Source organism: Labrus mixtus, chromosome 1 (genome assembly GCF_963584025.1).
Source record: "Labrus mixtus chromosome 1, fLabMix1.1, whole genome shotgun sequence".
NCBI lineage: Eukaryota > Metazoa > Chordata > Actinopteri > Labriformes > Labridae > Labrus > Labrus mixtus.
This window is the reverse complement of record NC_083612.1, coordinates 22895450-22910537: the sequence shown is the minus strand read 5'-3', so window position 1 is coordinate 22910537 and position 15088 is coordinate 22895450. Positions and strand designations below refer to the sequence as shown.

The window sequence follows — 15088 nt, the reverse complement described above, 5'->3', positions numbered from 1 at the left end:
TTATGGGTCACAGAAATATTGAGATTTGGTGGAAAAACAGAGAATTAAAAGAAACAAATGAAGATTTTTCAAGCAATTCCACCAATGTTGATGTATAACTAAAGTGTGTTCATTAACTTTCCTACACCCCAAGAGAGTCACGGCTCAGTCCCCCAAACCTGCTCTGCTCCCATTTAATCACAGTAAACATGCCGATTCCAGGCAAGCCGACACAAAATGCCCCTGCACACAAAATCAGAGGACAATGGGGGAGGCAATAATCAAGAGGGAAGACACACTTTATAGTGATATTTAGCTGAGAGGTGGGACCGCCACCACAAGTGTGAAACCGTTAAAGAATGAGACCAAAGAGAAAATGCAGCAGATTAAAGAGGATAAAAAGCTGACATCTAAAGGCATTAAGCGAGGCTGATGGTACCTCCACTGTGAAAGAGAAGGATAAGAGCAGGTAGTGGGTGCATTGTGTCGGCTCAGATAAGAGCCAGGGAGGTGGGACACTGATCAAAGACGTGGTTTAGAAGCTGAAACAGGATTCATTAAGCAATTCTAAATAATGCTAACACTAGTACAAAGATGTACTGAAAGAAAAGGCTCAAACAGGAGATTTAGTCAATTCTTTAAATAATAACTACAACTTATTTAAATAAATAAAAAAAAGCCTTATGCTACAGATCTTTAGGTATTCTTTTTGACACCATATGCAACACATTGCAGTAAATTATATTTCTGTAGCACAAACAAAGCAGTCTGATAGACAGATTTCTCAAACAGAGATGCATCAGGATTCAATGTCAGGAAGATTAAAATCAAAGAAACAGCCTCTCTGTAAACTCATCATCCTGTGAGGAACCATGTTGTGCAATCCTCTGTAGAAGCCAGACCTCAATGTGTCCAAAAGAAGCACCATCAACAGATTGTTAGACAGCCACAACACATGCAGAGTTTTATGTAACAGTGCCACTTTAGCTTTCTGACAACTTGAAAACCACTTTCTCTCCCTTCCTCTGCTAATTGCTATCTTTGCTTTTAAGGAAAGCTGTGTGGAAAGTGTAGCAAAGCTTGCACACTTCTGAAAGTTTTCAAAAGAGAAGCTGTCTAAAATCCCTCTCTGAGGATGGAATGCGTGTGTTATGTTTGGTTAGAAAATAACTCCTGAAATGTAATGTGAAATTAAGTCCAGTACTCATTGGTAAATTTATTTGAACTTCTAAAACAATGTATGCATACTTCTTTAAAATTGATTTCTACTGACTCCACCTTTTGAAGAAAGATCAAGTTTAAGGAATAAAAGGAAAACTTTCAAAAACTTTAGCAATTACCAAAACTGCTTAACAAACATAAGTCAAGATAGAGTGAACTCAGAATGGACACAGATTTGTTCCAAGATTACAAAAACAAGAAAACAGCATGCTGTACATGCATGAATGCACACATGTATACACACAGGACTAAAGGTCATTGGACAGTGGACAATAAAAACAGCTCAACTGTTTTAAACATATGTTCATACACACACACACACACCTCACTAAGTGTACTTAGGTCTTTTCCCCTCCTGCTAAACGTCCGCCCTGCAGCTCAATCCTCATCTGGTAATCAGCAGCGACACTTAAGAGCGTATGTTTGTCAGTCTTTTTATCTCAAGACAACATTGTTTCAGTGGGGTTTAACCGCTTTCCCAGGAAAAAGGCTCTTTACGACAAAGACATTTGGATGGAAAAGTGATGTGGAAAAAGACGGATGAGGCTTTGTGAGTGACCATTACTGATGTGATAAGCTGGGCACTGATGGAGCACAACAGTCTTAACTGGTGCTCTCCGAGTGGGCCTATTACTGAAGTAAAGCATTAATCCATCAACTTCATTAAAATGCACGGGAACAGGCGGCAGGAAAAAACACCGTCTGCTGGTCTGTCTGCATGTTTGCTCCCTCCTTGCCTCCCAAATTTACCTTGTGGGAAAGCACTTATCAAAAGGGGTCCGGTGTCTCATCTCTTGTGACTGTTGACACAATTATGTTTTACAAAGAGACAAACAGTGTCTGGAGACAAATTGTGAAAGATGTTTTGGCTGCATGTTAAAGATATGAGAGTGTTTTCCATGAGAGAGTGTGAAGGTCAAGGACAAATCCTGTGGAGTTTAGTTCTTCAGCATGAGGAGGCTGTTATTGCAGTCAAATTTCATTTTCCATTTTAGCAATTAAGTGCAATTTGGATTTCTAGACATAAGGTTAGGTTGGCACAAGTAACATATAGGCTCCTTAAAACGTTCATCATATGTTGCATGATGATGAAGGATACTAGTTATTAAGTTCGGTGAGGTCACAGAAGCAAAAGGTTTCACCTCTCTCACCTGAAAATGGGTTTGCACAGCTGTTTCTGCCAAACCACACTTAGTCATTATTGCATGTTCTCGCTCCATTATTTTCCACCCTTCATTATTTGTCCTGCGGCTGTCGTTCAGTCTCGCAGAGCTCATTAACCTTTAGAATTAATCTGGCATCTTTGTTGTGATTTTAACAAGCAGGAAAACAAGATTTAAAGAATGGATGTTGGTAGCATTTTCCTCGTGCACTACTGGAGGGGACGTTGTCCTAAAGTTGTCTAAATGTTTCTAAATGTTTCTAAATAATTTGGAGTAAACCATTGAGTTTATGAAGCTTTATAAGGCAAACACAAGCTTCTGTATTTCTAAACACACTAGCCATTCTAAACACGCTGCAGGTCACCCTCCGCTGTTGTGTTAATCCAGAAAATATGGATTAAGATTCTTAACACTGCCCACTGTCTACCTTGATCGTTCTGAAGAAGGTAGATTAGTCCTTTGAATGGTGTTGACAAAAACAAGCAGAGTTAATAGGAGGCTGACATATGGGGCATTTAATTATGGAGGACAGCTAGGAAACACCCAACTGACTGCAGTCTCTGCAGACGGGGGCTGAAAGTTGATGACAGTATTGGAGCTACAAACACGGAGTCAGAAAGTCTTAAGACTCTACAGCAATCCTGATTGGTTGTTATGAATCATAATCACATAAAGTGATTTTTCACAGGTATAAATTATTAAACTGAGAATTGAATCACCAGAAATACAACATATATTCAAACCCTTAGGTACATATTAATAAACAAATATATTTTGCTTATTTATTATTTCTTGGACAATTGAATAACTGATCTCTAAATATTGACATATAATATTATTATATCTCCTTCTTTCCAAACTTTCCTTCCATGCTGTTTACTTTCACAGCAAATACATTTGTCTGTTTCCATCAGATAACTCGGCGCTATGTTCTCTGATGTTTGCAGATATTTAGCTTTCCCTCCACCGCAATCTTCCTATCAGTCACTCCGTCACAATCTCTGCACCATCGTGGCTCCAAAGTAAAAACATCTTTCCACGCAGTCAGTTCGAGTCTGTAGAGTCACAAACCTGAGAACTTTTTAAGGAGAGCAAGCTCCAAGTTCTACTTTAAATCCCCCCGCCATGTACCCAACCCTCCTCTTAATGTCTCAATTTATTATTGACAATAACTGAGAGAAAATGGACAAACACTACAAATGCTTGACTCTTACATATAAAGAACCTCAGGAATCAATCTTTATTTGTTTACCCAGTTCTCCCTACGCTTAGTTTGGAGAATGTCTAAAAGGTAATACAAGAAATGCAATATATGGAGTTGATTGAGGTAAGCACTGTGGAAAAATACCTTCAGTGAACAGCACTATTGTGATTTTGAATATCTGACATGTGTTAAGCTGCTGCATAATAATTAATAGTTCTATTTGTTTTCCCGTGATTTTCAAAGCTATGTTAAATTGGCACTACTGAACTTTCTTTCCACAAAGAAGCTCTAAAAAGGGTTAGACATGATGGTGCTGCAGTCTGCCTCAAACCAAGCTCGTGTCTTCAACCTTGTCCTCCGCTGTGGGGCTTATCTGTTGATTTAACAATACTGAGGTTTAAAAGTCAGTCACCACATGTTAAAGTAAACACACATCTTTATTTACACCAACCGAACACTGCATAAAAACTCCCAATGTCACAATACAGAATGACTTTTACACAACCTCTATCAGAAGTGTTCTGGTATGCAAAACAACGGCAGAACTTAAGATGTCACAGCTATTTACCAGCTCAGGCTAACTCGAGGTAACACTACAGGAACAGTGAGAACAGTGTAGAACTGTGTGTGTGTGTGTGTGTGTGTGTGCTCTTTGCCGTTCTAATTGTCAGTCATGTTTGATTAAACTTGCACAGCTTAACCTTCCCGGTAACTGCTGCTGATAGGGTTCCTGCATCATATCAGGGAAACACGGTGACAAACATCGTACTGTGATATGATGCAATGCTAGCAAACCCCATGACACTTTTACTACTTAAGTTAATGTTAAAGTTGTACCAAGACTTCTGATCAAATAATTGAATAAATAAAGATACAAAAAAACAGTGTACATCATTGAAAAATAAATAAAAATCCCTTTTTGTATGCTGCAGGGTATCCGCATTTGTACTCATCTGCTGCAGCACATCTCGGCTTTATGGAGTGGACCAGGGAGTAAAAAAGTTTACAGTGTCAGGGCAGAACTGCTGCAGGGTAGTTAGCTCACGGGTCGATGAGAGCCGTCCTCAGATGACTAACTTTTCCGAGCAAGTCTTTTATGTTTCTGTGTGGGTCAGATAAGCACCAGACGCACACATGGCTCAGCTATATATATGCCTTTAAAACCCCCTCTGTTGCACTTTTCATACAGAGAGATCACATCGTTTATTTGTGCTTGTGTTTTTATCTCTGCTCTGTGAGGTGACCTTGAGAGTTTTGAAAGGCGGCTTTAAATAAAATGTATTATTATTATTATTATTTATAATTAAAGAAAGGACAAAAAAATGTGCTTTATTGCTACACTCCCTTTCAAACATCATGGCCAATGACATGTAAAGCTAAGTAATAAGAATTCTGTTATTTTTATGAATATCTCCTCTCTTAAGCTATTTATTCTCAAATATGTTTTTCTTTAAATCAACCTCTGACAATAAAAAATATAAACCGATATAGTTCAAGGAAAGAGTAGCCTTGACTCTGGCCTAGGATTGAACTGTCTCATTCCCTCAAAGACCTGACTGACTGACAGGCTGAGTGAGATGTGAACATTAGCCTCAGGGTGGAGTCAGATGTCATCTCCAATAATTGGTTGATCGTGAGCAGCACTATCAGGACAGGTGCTGCAGTGAAAGGGTTTCTGACCTCAGTCTGAGAAGTTTTATTTTTTTTATCTTTCAAGAACCAGAGGGATGCTCCTTTAGAGGCTACTGCGATGAGATTGAGCGTCTGGATATAATGAAATAAGAATTTACTAGTCTCAATCTCTTCTGTAATTCTGTGTCATTTCTTTTAATTTATCATCTTCCAGACTGCCGCAGTGTGGTGTTGCATCATCCAAAAACAAAAATTAAAAACATATATCAATGAATATTTGAAATGAAATACTACTCAACTGAGATCAAACTAATTCTACAATTCTACAATTCTACAATTCACGCTTTTATCCAAAGTGACGTACATCAGAGAGTAAGTACAACAACAATCCATTCATACACCGCCACCGAAGCAGCGGGAGCAATGCAGGGTTAAGTGTCTTGCCCAAGGACACATCAGGCATGTTGCTCAACTGGGGATCGAACCCTCAACCTTCCGGTTGAGAGGCAACGACTCTACCAACTGAGCCCCCAATTATTTTGTTACTTTTAACTACAAGTGAAGAAAAAAATGAAAATGAGGGTGCACTAAACAAAAAATGTTATTCATTACTGTATTATCCAATAAATTATTACAAAGGTTTTTGAATCTAAGTGATATATTTTAACAATATCAAATGTGAATCCATACAGTGAAGATAAATATCTTAAATCTGCAGTATGCACACATTCAATACTAAGAGCCTCAACACTACTCATGCAATGACTTCACTTACTGTGCCCTACTTTAAAGAAATTCATGTCTTTATGGAAAGTAAAGAGCGGCTAATTTGAAGCTATTTTTCTAATCATTCTCATGAATTCCAAAAAAGGGAAATTCCTACCAATGGCCTTTGTAAAAGACACTTTCGTTAATGAGAGGAAGAGAAGACAGAAGTGGTCCAACAGTCTGCTGCTGTGTGATCAGAGTCACATAACTCCACACATTATGAATCTCTTATTACATCCACTTTTAAACTTGTCACAGCCAAAAAGAAAATATGTTTTTATAATCAGTCTGTTGGACATTTAAAGTTTGCACCATAAGGAGTCATATTAACAGTTCAGAGATAATCTCTCCAAACACGTCCTCCACTCTCATGCTGATGCCTTTATGAGCTCATCCTCATTAGTGGAGGAATTCAACTGTATCCATCGCTACTTACCCAGTTTTTGAGTGAGTGTGTGTGTGTGTGTGTGTGTGTGTGTGTGTGTGTGTGTGCCTTTGAAAAGAAAGAGAAAGCTAAACTGAGATGGAGGAAATTGGACAGGGAGGAAGCAGGTTTTAATCATCAGGGATGCTCTTGTATCCCTGGGAGTGCATACTGTATGATTGCTTTTGACACCATGAGGGGATACTAAATCTAATCTGAGAATTCAAACTGAGTGAGACCGTACAGTAAAAATGACCGACAATAGGAGCAAATCCACACTCTAAAAATAGTATTTTGACTATTTCATGTGGATTTCTGGCCAAATGTTTTTTTATAAACACTATAATGAAACCAAATTAACTTCAAACACAAGTCAAGTGAATATATTACCAATCTTGTTTTCTAAAACCAAAGATGCTCAGTGATATGTTGGTCAATAGAAAACTGTAGAAGATGTTTTTTTTGTTTTTTTTTAAATAATGTCTGTTAATAATGCTTAATTAAAGCTACTGGGAGGAGATTTTACCTGGTTAGAAAACAGACTGAAGTTAATAATGATGTGTTTTCATGACGTTCAAAAGCAAACAAGATGGATTATTTCTATATTCAAATGCCTGGAAACAGAAGTTGAAGAATCAGCCTGTTCATATTTTTAAAATAAAATAAGTTTGGTTGTTAAAAGTAGGAGGATGAGATTTTTATCAGAAAAAACTAAAGTATGTATAAAAAAAGAGCATTTTCCAGATGAGATGGACTTCATCAGAGGGTGTCTCACAAACCAAAAGTTCCTCACAGCAACTAATGAAAAGCAAAGACTACACTTTGTTTATGACACAGTATTTCATTTTTTGTCCTTCAAGTTATTTTGCTTTTCATGTCTGTCAGTTCTAGGACCCCCTGCTGAGAGTGATGGAATAAACACCATTATATAAGCAGACGTAAAAGCTTGTTGCATAAATCTTGGGCAGGACAGAACTAATGTGCACTAATGAATAATAAGAGATGATACTCATACAGGGGTGACACTCAAACTGAGCAGAGCCAAAGATAAATGTTTCAGCTGATTTCTTTGTCTCCTCACGGGATTGTCAATATTTTTACATTAATTGAATTTGAGGGAAAGTTTCCAAACTGCAAGAAAGATGTTTAAGGCAAGTTAAGGAAGTTCACACAAGGCTATTAAGGGGCTTTACACGAGGGCCTATAAATGCAAAGACTGTGCCAATGTGAGAGAGTTCAAATCTCATTAATCACCTGTTGAGCTTTTCCTCACCTTCACTTGACAGACACACACATACACACACACTCACAAAGCAGACAGTGCAAAAGGTGATTGCCATTGGGACAGGAGCTAATAAGATTTAGCTCTGGCGTCTAATTTTATCTACCCTCTTTACTCTGGCAGCGCTGATAGACCACTGCTACAGGACAGAAATACCAAACAGGTTCTTCCAACCAAGTGAAGGGCCGCAGGGTGCATTTGAGGAAGCTGCTCTCTCTTAATTTCTTTAAAAGTCTCCATCTAACAAGTCTCCATCAGTGTCCTCTCACCCCCCAAAGAGGACTGGGAATTTTAGTCTCTGTGCCTACTAAAGGTAACCGGTCCCTCTGCACTTCAATTAAATGGGCTGTCACAAGGGTCTCCCAAAGGTGTATGGCAGCAGCAGTTTGAGAGTAGCTTTGGGAAAATCTGGACAGGATATAATACTTGGTGAAGTTCTTTTAATGAAAAAGTGGCTACAATATAGAGAAATTGGATTTTACTTCACTTGGTACTTTTGCTGGGTGAAAAGAAAGAAAACGATGTAGCTGATTGATAAACATTTTTTTAAATGATATATTTCAAAGATGCTTTTGTCCTTTAAGCTGATTTGGTTATTGCAACGTGTCCTGCTGCACACTGCTGACATGAAATCGAGCCACTGCTGCTGCCAACGCCCGAGGCTACACACATTTACAGTCTGTGATCCCTCTCGCTGTACAAAAAAAACCTCCCACTCATTGTACTCCTCCTCTCAGCACTGTATAGGGGAAGTGGGGTGAAAGAAAGACGGATAACAAAACAAGATCCTCTGCACAGATTGTAGAGGGGAAGCCCTCTAAGACTGTTTGTTTGTTTGTTTCGTTTACATGGAGACCGGTTCCAAAGGTTCAGCTTTGACGATGTGGTATTACTGCAGGAGGTCAAAGAGAGAGAAGATTTAAGTCTATGATAAAGTGTTTGGTTTTTTCAGGGGGGAAAAAAACAAAAAATTCTGCAGTTTGTTTGTTAAGCAGGAAAGAAAAATATGGGTGAATTGTGCAAGAGATTACCACAGGAAGGCAAAAGTGATTTTTGTATGCTCTATACTCTTTTACAGCATCATAAGCCTTTTCAAAACATGACACCAACCAGACAAAACTGATGTTTTGGCATGGTTATCTTCATCTGGGTGATTATAGAAAAATTGTCCAGCACGTCGAGCTGTCTGAATGACTGACTGTGTCATCAGTCATTACTTATCTGTTCTGCTTTTGCCGTGCTCCAGGGGAAACTACAAACTGGAGTCTCCTGCGTCTTTAATATTACCGCAGACCTCTTAATATGAAAAAAAATCCACTTGCTGCTTCCTCCCTCGAATTTGATCCAAGAATGAGAACCTTGTGCTTAATAGCCATATGAGCCACACACACGGGCAAACACACACACACGCTTGAATCTGTTCCAGCATCAATTTCACAGGTAACTGTGCAGAAATAGGCACAAAATTGATGTTGCAAGAAATTGATCCTGTGTCTGCTCACACATATAAAAGTTCTAAAATAAGCAGACAAAGAAGGCAGTCAGATGATTTTAAAAAATCCTAATGGCTGACCGTGTGAATAACACCAGGAAACAGTCACACACCATTGTGAACGCACTCTAAAAATTCATCTGTAGAAAGAGAACAAAGGACATTCTGTGAGTAAAAGACCATTTCCCTGAATATCTCAGGTTTCTTTGAAGTTTACTTGTAATGTAGCATGCTACACCCTGGATTAATGTAGCACATAGATACTGGCTGGGTCTGATAACCATGTGAAGAATATATTTTTTGACAGTACATTGGAAAAAGAAAATTCATCCTCACAACAACTTATTATATATATATATATATATATATATATATAACACAGCAAGATAAAATGCTGTATTTCTATATTTCATGTATATAAACTGAGTTATGATAATATAACTTCATTAACAAAATAATGGTAATATAATGGCATTAAGACAATATTTATTGAAGACCACCAGTGGTTTAGCTCCTGGTAATGGTTCAGTTTTGGGTAAAGACATAATGTAATGGATCTCCTTTTGTTTTTTCTCATGAACATACATTACACAAATGTGTGTTGTAGGTATGGGAAAGCAAAAGTATAGAACTGCAGGACTGCAAGCGATTCAACATGGATTAAACCCTGGGGGAGAAAGGAAAAAAAGGCACTCAGCATGTTTTGAGGATATCTACAATAGGGCTGTGTGTTTAATCCCAATGTCATCATTGTGACATTTCTGAACAATAGCAATGAACAAATCCCAAAAGTCTGAATTCATCCAAATGAATGAGACAAATGATTCTATGTAAAAAAGCACTGCTCTTGCTCTCAGCAGGTGAGAATTTTACCTGTTGGATTGAGACCAGGGTAGAATGGTTCATTCATACCAATTGGCTGCAGTCTAGATTAAACTCAATCTAGCTTTTAGATACTATCAGATTGACTGGTATTTGGACTAAGGAGGAACATGTTGAAAACACATATTGTATAAAACATGAAGAAAAGCAAATAGACATGTTCACTGAGAGGTCAAAGTAATGTGCATATCTTTAACTTTTGTGTATTTACACTTCATATTTTATCAATGTTGAACAATGTGCAAACCTGATGCATAATTTTCTCAGATCATGCATGACAAACTCACAATGCAATTTTGTGAGACACACTGGCTGCAAATCAGGAGTTTTTGTTTGTTTACAACATAACTCCACAGGTCGGCTTTAAGTTACTCTATGCACGACTGACACAGCACTTAAACAGATGAGTTAATGAAACATAAGTTGGGGTTTGTCCTTGCAGCTTGAACTAAATCTGCATGGTGTGCTATGTGTTTAATGCCCTGAAAATAATGAGCAAACATCAATTAGTATGGTGCTCTTATTTATAATGAAGCTGACTGAAAATACTGTCAACAGCAATTAAGTGGAACTGAAATTAGCTGAAAGCAGGAAGTCTATTTCAGACGGACTGGATTGGGCTTTTAATGGGTCATCACAGTTTATTTGACATCATCATTCTTTAATCGTATAAAAGCAAATCAACATAGCAGCAACACACAGACTTGGTCACCACGCAGTCGCCTCTGCTGCCACACAAGACGGACCACTTTTGTTTCTCTCCAGAAGAGAAATTTGATGTGTTCATTTATGTGGGTGAATGTCGATCAACAAAATTATTCATAATTTCCACTCCCCGGGCAGTATGAACAAATGAACTCGTCCAACCAAATAATTCAGCAACCGTGGGGATGATATTGAACGCAGTTACAACACAGAATTATTCATAGTAGACAGCAGCGTGGAGCAAAACAACTGCGCTCTCATCTACATTATGAGAATGAAAAGCAGTCACCGCCTTGTCAAGGAACATTAAACTCATATGACTTGTCCGCCTTTATTTTATCTCCCTGTCAAATGAAACTGTGTGCAGTCCGGCAACAAAAATTGATATCAATCAGACAGTCGTTCCAGTCAGTGGAAAGTGTACAGCCATTAAGCAGCGTATTGCCCACAATAATATATGTGAGTGTGGCACAGAAAACATAACAGTCAAGTTTTACATCAGTTCAGTTAAGGCAAGACAACACGAGGAAAAAGAGCTGTGAGAGTGAGTCAAATGACAAACTTCAACAGAGACCTTACAAAGTGTACTCTGGGTGTTCATCTAAACTTTTGGTTAGAAATTGTCGTTGGTGTAGTTTATGATCAAGATGAATGTAAACTCATTCATTGGTTGGTGTTGTCAGGATCTTGTTCAGGCAGGTTTACTAGACCTTATTTATTCATATTGGGTTTAGTGACATCCACTAATCTTCAATAGGTAAGTTGAATACAATTGAGGCATTTCTACAAATAACCAAGATGGCTGCAGCTGATGTCTGATGTTCTCGATCCATTATTGAACATGATAGAATAGTAAACTTATTGTGTCTACTACAACATGGCAGGCTAACAGTTTGTGGATGATCTAAATGCCAGATGACTGGAACCAGCAATAATGCCTGCAGGACACCAGAAAAAAATGCAATGTATATAACATTTTTGAACATTGCAAGAACGATATGACGTGCAATTACCAAAATATTTAATGAGTTCACATTTAATCCAAAGTGAATCCAAAAAGTCTTTTTTTTTAACTACTAACTACTAAATAGGCACCTTTTAACAGGGTTCCCACTCTTTTCCAGAGATCATTTTCAGCAATGATCGAGCCAACATTAAGTGTAGTCTTTAACAAGGCTAATCACGCCCACTGTGAGCTACCGCTACAAAGGTTAAACATTTAATATCATGTTATGGTCCATTTTTTTACCCTTAACAACGCAGTATTACATTCGAGACACTGCTAGCAAAGTGAAAGGACCATTAGCCAGTATTCGGCCCGTTTTTGACTAACGCAGTTGGGTACCTATTCATTGTGCATATGAAAACATTTTTTGCACAAATGACTGAGAGTAGTTAGATTAAGCTTCATCTGACTGTATCAAAATGCTTATACTCAGGCCTCCATCCAATATTTAAACACACACCTAAGTAAAAAAAGCATTGTTTACTGAAAAAAAATCATCAATCATTGCAATAAATTCAGTCTTTTGCAATTTCATTATTGCAAACACTCATATCGCCATAACAATGAAATTGCAATTAACTGTGTTGCACTGATAGCAACCCAGCTACGCGGTCTACTGCTATATGAAACTTGCTTTGATTGGTTAAATAACACAGAGGCATTTTGGTCTGTGCCCTTTAACAATGAATCTTAAAAATAACAAACGAATCCAGAGTTTCAAGCCTTATTCTTGTTTGCAAATTGGATAGTCAATATCAGGCTGCTGTATATTTCAATCCAACTGTCTATGGGACCAGCTGTTTCAGAGAGATTGCCTTTCTCATAAAAGTGAGCTGAGATAATGATATTTTACAGTTTGGGAGAGACTGTGTGCTTGACCTGATTTGATCAATTAAAATGCACAGATGTTCACCGTCCCAGCTGGTTCTTCAGAGTCTGTTCTCTGAAATACAGCACTGATTGAATGTTGTTGTCACGGAGAGTCTAGGCTCCTAACCACCAAGTAACCCTAAACTTAAGAGTATCTTTATTCCTCCATGTTCATTTCTTCAGTGTGAGCAGGGTCTTTCCTGCATATTAAAAGAGTGGCAGCTACCAAATGTGAGAATTGACTGTTCTTCAATTACACAATTATAAGAATACCTAACGTTGCATGTAACAGTAACACAGTTACTACCTCAGCCTCATTTTGAGCCAGGAAATACCCCTTGGCAGACAATTACGTCAAGGACAAAACAACTTCTATTACACAAGGAGAAAAGTCTCAAGTGTGCTTGGCACAGGTCTGAGTGACCTTGTTAAAGATGGCCATAAAACAGCACAGCCCAGCAGACATCACTGTATTACCAGACTAGTCCTGAATGGAACAGGATGTGCTCCATGTTGTCCGAGTACACAGACGATAAGCATTTCTCCATGGCCACATCCACCTCTTCAATCTCACTCACAGCAGGCAAAGGACAAAACACTGAAGCCACTGGCCAGATACAACTCTCAGTGACATTCAAGGACTGTGGATACTTTATTTTTTACCAACAGGGGGCATCCATGTGAGATGGAGATGAAAAAAATTAAGCTTGGTGCAATTACACCACAATCAATTCCAACAATGGTATTTTTACTGCAAAATGCTAGACGTTGAAAAAAACCCTGCCTTATTCATCACAGTATAAAGGAAACTGCCCAAGAAAGAATGGAGAGGTTGTTTTGTGACTTTGAAGTGTCCATCTGTTTGGATGTTTTTCTCTTCTGGGAAAGTATCCTCACTTTCCCTCCCTTTTATTAGTCAATGAATGGATGTAAACACAGTAGATGGATACATTCTGTAATGACACTAATTGAAATCTAAGTTATCATAGATAAGATTACACTTTATTGTTCGTTTGGTGAAGTTGTGTTGCTTTTTTTGCCAACATTGGACCTGAAGGTGTTTAAGACTGCTTTACTTGGTACACATGTGCATGTCTGTGTGACTTTGTGTCCCTGTCCAGTGGAGATTTTTCAGGTCACACTTTGCACAGAGGGGGAACATTCCTTTCTCTTAGAGTCTGGTCTGAAGCACAGAACACACTGACTGTGTCCAGCTGACTGCCACTGCTGGATTCAGCTCGGTTTGCCCAAACCACACCGCTGCACAGAGGCTGGGACAATGACAGGAAGGCTGACCACAACTATTTCCTAGAGTCTGACAACAATATCTAAGTTTAACTGGTTATTTATTGGATCACACTGCTCAGTCTCATTGTTAACACTTGCTACACTTTTTTTCTTATGTTGCAGACCGATATTGTTATTTAACAATAACCTTTTGTCAGTATAAACATGTTTCTTACCATAACTATAACCCAGTGGAATAAAAACTAAGATATTCTAGAAGCTGATTATGAGTTTGAGGTTATTATAATTTCTTTCAGTGTGTAATGGTGACTATAAATAAAACAATTCACATTTCCTGTAACCCAAAGAAACTAGTTTCACAGGTTATTGTAGGTTGGGAAAACAACAAAAGCTGAGAACATTCCAAAAATAGAAAAACATGCCGACCTGAGCATAAGGATAGTAAGAGGTTCCATGCTGTGTGTGTGTGTGTGTGTGTGTGTGTGTGGGGGGGGGGGGGGGGGGTTGTTGAGAGAGAGAAAAAGAGAAAGAGAGATTATTTCATAGACAGTAAGTATTACAGGAAAGCAGTGGGAGACTTTGTGTTGTCTGTGGACTAAACACTGAACCCACTTGCCTGGAAAAGCTTTACTCAGTGGAGGACTCAGCTCTTTGCAATGCACCTAATAGCAGTTCTCCAGGTTTACTTGTTTATTGGAAAGTTGAGAAATGGCGGCACTAAACCCTGAGGGAAACCTGGGCGCTGGAGTCTTTCCACTGTGCCACACAGCAGGGTATTACCAAGCAGACTGAAGTCATTTGGACTGCCACCCTGGGAATGAGAGCGATTCACTCACCAAGGCTCACCAACAACCCCCACCACAGTTTCCTGTCCAAAACATTGGTACATCCCTGAGCTAGAGCAGCCTCCAGAGAAAAACATCCAAACAGATGGACACTTCTCAGTCACAAAACAACCTCTTCAGTCTTTCCTGTGCAGCCCAGTTTCTTTATGCTGTGATGAATAAGGCAGGAATTGAGATCATTTTAGAGCTCTATCTAACCTCAGCTCAGGATCATGTAGAGTTTATAACAGGATTTAGATTATCATGATGTACAGACAGTGCATGCTGCTGTTTGTATGCAGAGTAATAAAGAGAAGCTTTTTCAAATAATGGGTATATTTAAAAATCCACAGAAAGGGGGCACTGTTTTAAGCACATACTGTAAGCA

At 38.5% G+C, this 15088-nt stretch overlaps 1 protein-coding gene across 3 annotated transcripts in view; it reads right to left on the bottom strand.

The window, feature by feature from the left end:
- Positions 1-15088, bottom strand: part of furina (furin (paired basic amino acid cleaving enzyme) a) — a 76821-nt gene that overhangs the window by 36635 nt on the left and 25098 nt on the right. The gene's annotated exons all lie outside the window — the stretch shown is intronic.